Raw genomic sequence first — 5,575 nt, forward strand, 5'->3', positions numbered from 1 at the left:
ATCTATCGTATAGCCTTCTTAAGGGTACATCTTGAGCATAGCATAATAGTTTTGTGTTGCATAATATGCCTAATATTATGCATAAAATTTCTGCTCTCCCCTAAACAGCCTCAACGACGAATGATTTTCCCAGTATTTCTATTAGTGATGTCAGTGGTATGGAGGACGAACATGCTTTAACACACGGTAACCTACTTTTATTGTGGGACCTGTCATGCAATTTGGCCGGACCAATTTTTCTGTTTTCTTTAGGTCCATCAGAAAGTCAAACCGCCGTCAAGGATGCAGCGCTACACGTCAATACCCTAGACCTGTTTCCCACTGGCCAAAATAAGATCATCAGCATTACCAGAAATTTGAAAGCAAAGAGAGCTCAGCATAATTTCGGGAATAAGTTTCTTTGAATTGATCTACATTTCAGAGTTGTACGCCGACATGCGGATAGTAAAAACTACACGAAGTTTTTGCAATAACAATGACGATGCAGTGCTTTGCTTTGTGAAGTTGTACCACAAAATATCGGTCTGCCTACTCGGTGTGCTGTTGGGTTTGCCCACAACCACCGCATCGAAGACCTTTAAAGAATCCATTGTGGTACTTTCTGGCATCCTTAAACAAGCCGTGTTCTCACCAGCAAAAGATGCAATCACAGCCAACACGACAGTGTATTTGAAGAACCATGCTGAAACTCGAGTTGTGGTCGACTGCATTGAGAATAAACATTGAAAAGGCGAAAAACCTAAAGTCTAGGCTTCTGACGTACAGCCACTACAAGAAGACATATACGGCAAAAGTGCTGGCAGGGGAGACCCCTGGGGGCCTCATAAAGTATGTGAGCCCTGCGTATGGTGGAAGATCGAGTGACTCGTACATTGTGAAACACACGGGAACGCTTGACATGTGTGAGCCATACAAGGACGCAGAAATGTTCGATAAAGGTTTTCTGATTCAAGAACTATGTGATGAGAAGCACCTTAAATTGATTAGGCCTCCATTCCTTAAAGAACCACAACTAAGCACTGCAGATACGGTAGCAAACCAATGAATCGCCAGATCCATGGTGCACGTTGAACGCGATATCCGGAGAATGAAGGCCTTTAAAATTCTTAAGAGCGCCTTTGACTTAGATATGCTGCCGTATATCGACACCATAATTACCGTTATTGTTGGTGTGACCAACCTCTCCAAGCCACTGTTTAGCGATAAGCGCTTCTTCTTCAGCAACAGTGATGCTTAGTAGTGCCATGTTCTGTACCGCAATGTTAATACACTTTGTAGCACTTCTGTTTGGTGCATGCCGTTACAAAAATGGAATAAAATATTGGGTTAAAAATTTAAGTTTTCTTGTTCTATTTTCAAATCACATTAGTTAATGACTTAATTTAGTGAAGCATGTTACATGCTCAGAATAAAAGACAACGATATGTGATAGGCAATTGGCCACAAAAAGCACCAGGAGAACAGGTAATACTGTGACGATATTACACTTTTGAAGGACTAAACGTAGGCACATCACATCTTCAGAGAAAAAACGGTATATCTCGGGCAATGGGCAACAAAATGCACTAGAAGAACAGGTACCACTGTGACCCATAAAACATGAACCCCATTATTGTAGGCAACTTTTTTATACCACAGGTGAATGTTTCTCTCCACAGTTTTATCAAATGTTTTTGAAATAAACATACGTTTGTTTGGAGAACAGGACCAGGGAAGCTTGATAAGAGAATGCCGGGATTTTACATGCAATATAGCAATTCTTTTGTACAAATGCAACATTAAAAGCACTGACATAAGTTTAATGTAAGCTAAGTGATTTTTCTTTGGTTCCTGCCTAACTGTGCCTTACAGAATTGCCATGTAGCCAAATGCGGCGAAACATGAAACGGACTAAAGTGCCGCAGAAGCATGTTTTCGGTACTTGGCATAATTTTTATATACCTCGTGACCACGGAAATCGAAAAATAACGATAGTAAGGCCCTAGCCTAAATGGCCAGTGGGTGAGAGAATACAGCGTGGCCTGCACATCTGCATCTATGCAGCAGGCATGAATCAGCACAATATTGTTAATACCCATTCAACCTCTGGGCACAGTCTTTGGCCACCAACTGGCACTGAAGTTAAATAAGTAAGGACACAAAAGTAAATTCCACCAGGTATTCTTTGAATACATGGATACGATAGGAAATAAAAAAAAACATTTTAGCTTGTTTATAAAACAAACATTGTTTCAGGTGCACAGACCTATCTGAAAGATTTAAATGCAAATACAGCTGGGCTTTACAGGTGGATACAAATTTATGCCTGGGTTGCACAATCATGCACATAGCACACTTATGCAGCAGTTTGAAAAATGTGTGGCAAAACGTAGTGCAGAAAGAACAACCTCGCCCTTTCAACGACACTATCAAAGTACTCCTTAGAAAGCGAGGCGTTTAGGGTAATGGTTTTCGTGTCATTACCGTACACAAAGACCTCAGCTGTGGCCAGCCCTACGATTCCCATTTGCACTTGTACTTAGGAGAAGTAACGACTTTTTTCCTTGAGCAGCATGCGATCGCTGCCATAGCAGGCCAAGCTTTTTGGGCATTTCACTTCAATAAGATTTGCAGGGCAACATGCACAGCTGCCAACACCATCAGGACTAGAACAAGAAGTGGCCTGTGAAGCAGAACACATACGCCACGGTCATGAATCAGGAGGTTGTTGCGATTTTTGTTTTGTGAAAGATATGCAGATTTAGCAGCTCCTGCCAGCTCCACACCTCTTCGCATATAAGTCGTTGTTACCTTGCTTTCTCTCATTACAAGCTTGAGGAATGCTCGAACATCATGTGGGCCCATTTTTGTTTGGATTGTATGAACCCTTGGGTAAACGTTATGTACAACTGATGCAGTATTCATGGCGATGCGGTGGTCGAACTAGCATTTGTTTTGGCTTTCTCCTGTAGTGATGCGCTCAATTGCTTGAATATTGTCAGCGCTGTACTGTTTACAAAGCATTTCAAATACGTGTTTCCGTGACAACTGGTTGCCAGCTTGTTCTGCCAATTTCAAGATGTCGCAGATGGCACCTTTCAGCGTTTTCGGTGCTCTCATCTCAGTTATCCGCTCCATCGCTGGTGGGCTGGGCGCACCTGCATCAGTGAAGGAAAAGAGTAATCACCATTATAATGAAGAAGCTCATCTTTAAAACGTAATAGTAAATAACTTATTAACATAAAGATGAACATGTAAGTTTGTACAAGTCGATATTTCATTGCTTGTTAGCTAGGAGAATGACTGATGAGAAAAACAGCTCCAGAGAAGCGTCGGAGCAGGCTTTTTTATTGATTAATTACCTCTTTATCCAATAATTAACTTACTCATGTGAAAGGGCCACCAAAATTAGGCGTGCACCCAAGGGCGACAAGAAGTAAGGAAGTTAGGGTACGACCAACGAGTGTTCAAGTAAACAATGGCAGTTTCCTGCAACGTGGAAGTAGATGGCGTAAAAAAGATGCCTAGCTCAAAAGGAGATGCGAAAACGCGATAAATGTGCTGCTTTTTACCGGAAAAGAGAATTTTGTTTCACATAATTCCACCAGATCACTGGAGGGCATGGACTCGGTATTAGTTCACTTTCTATCGTAAACGCAAAATGCAATTGCAGAAACACCCGCTTTAAGGTAGAGTGTTTTTTGCTCCTTGGGCAAACCTGGTGCGGATTTAGTAGCCCGATTGTTTCTCCAAGTTTGTGAGATCTCTATTCTGAACAACCAGCTTATTTTGCCTGCTACCAAATTTACACGCGCAGATACATATCGATGAGTGTATTTGTAATGCTCAATTGATGAATTTCTAGGAGGAGTTTGTGAATTTCAGTGATAACATTGTGAACTGCGAGGGCGAATCCCTTATGAATTCGCAGTACTTTTGTGGACTCCTTGCCATTAACTCAAGACATCTTCCTCTCCGTAATCGAAGCATATTGACTGCTTAAAACGTACAGGATAATATCCTTCGGCTATGTTCGCATTGCAAATGTGGAAATGCAGTGAATGCCGTTTATTATTGAAACATTCTCCGTGCCTTCCTAAAAAAATTTGCGAGAAAAGCAGAACCTAAAAAAGCACCCAACCATCCCTGAACGTGCGTCCAATAGATTGTACCACCTTCAAACACCCAAATCGCAAGCGAAAACGAAGAACGAACACTGGCAGCGATTTCTCTCACACGAAGTAAACAAATCTATCAACGATATAAATATGTACCGGGGCGTAGTTTAGATAAAGGAATACTAGTTTACTCCATTTTCATGATCGATGCGTTACGAACGTTGTGCTATGCACAAACAGGGTGTCCGACCTTAGGAGTTGCTTCTGGACGCGATTTGAAAAGTTAAAATGGGTTTTTTTTTGCCCTGACATCAAGCTCGGCCACAACCCGCTCGCTGTGAGTGTAACGAAACAATTTGAAAGGCCTGGTAATTTTTACCTGAATGCAAAATCACCGGACAGCAGCGGTCTTATTTTTGCCTCCATCGGAAGAGCAGCCGGTGAAGCCTAAACCTAAATTCGCTACGTTCCTGTAAGCTGCTAAACAGCTTAGTTGCTTACCGCTGTGGTGCAAAAACTGAAAGCAAGAAACGCAGACAACCACGGGCGGCTTCTCGCTGTTCTTTTTATTATGCGGACGTCAGCCATCGTGCACTTTGGACAGTATACTTCCATACCACTCGGATGCGTCAGAGTCTGCACCATTCTCGGAAATCGCCAAGCATGCAGAAGAGTGCCGCCAACTGGCGACATCATTCACAGCCGCAGACCAAGAACGTCGGAAGTCGCGTCGTCGTAGAGCCGGTCACTCCTCCTACAGATCGTCGTCACCGACGCCGCGAGACCGTTCATGTTCAGCGCCTTAAGCCGTATTACGACCCGCTCGTCCTCGCCTCGCCTTGAGTCGCCAAGAATGGCTCCTTTTTCTCTAGGGGGGTAAGTGCAACAGAGATAGTGGCCGTTAGAAAGCGCGCCAGTGTGGCCGTGCTCAACTGAAATGGAGGCTGACTTTCAGGTGCCGTCAATCCCCCACTAGGTCTATGTGCAAAGCTCAGTCATCGGAGCAGCCCCATCGAGAACGCTCTTGCTGCGAGACTTGCGCATGGACTCCCGAGCTAGCTTGGCCTCTGGTACAACTAGCCCTCGTTACTAGTCGCTGGACGCCTGCTAATAAACCCCATTATAAAATAAATAAGAGCACGCTCTTCCGCGTAACACGGTGGATTGGGTGGTGGGTAAAAAACGAGGACTCGGGTTTTTAAATAAGCGGGTCCGCGACTATTGTTTTCTTACCTGACCTGTGTGCCCCTTCCGCAGGCAAGGCCTGCATGGCCCTAGGAGCCCGCCTGTGGAGTACAAACACCCACGCCTAGCATTCCCGAACACTTCCTGCGAACGTTCCTGTTGCCTCAGACGGGAGTCAGGTGCGCTTTATATTTACCACGGTTGTTGAGGAGGAGTAACAGTGAGGCTCGTCGGGGCTCGTTAATGTGATTCCGCATTCAGGACCACAATCGGTGTCCCGAAAAATGTTGGGA

The 5,575-nt window shown here is 44.1% G+C and overlaps 1 pseudogene; it reads left to right on the forward strand.

Annotated features, from left to right (window-relative positions):
• Positions 1 to 274: 274 nt before the first annotated feature.
• On the forward strand, positions 275 to 1,256 carry LOC144157636 (uncharacterized; annotated as a pseudogene).
• Positions 1,257 to 5,575: the final 4,319 nt, after the last annotated feature.

The sequence above is a fragment of the Haemaphysalis longicornis genome, unplaced genomic scaffold (assembly GCF_048455015.1).
Source record: "Haemaphysalis longicornis isolate Haplotype H1 unplaced genomic scaffold, Haemaphysalis longicornis Haplotype H1 scaffold_10, whole genome shotgun sequence".
NCBI classification, from domain to species: domain Eukaryota; kingdom Metazoa; phylum Arthropoda; class Arachnida; order Ixodida; family Ixodidae; genus Haemaphysalis; species Haemaphysalis longicornis.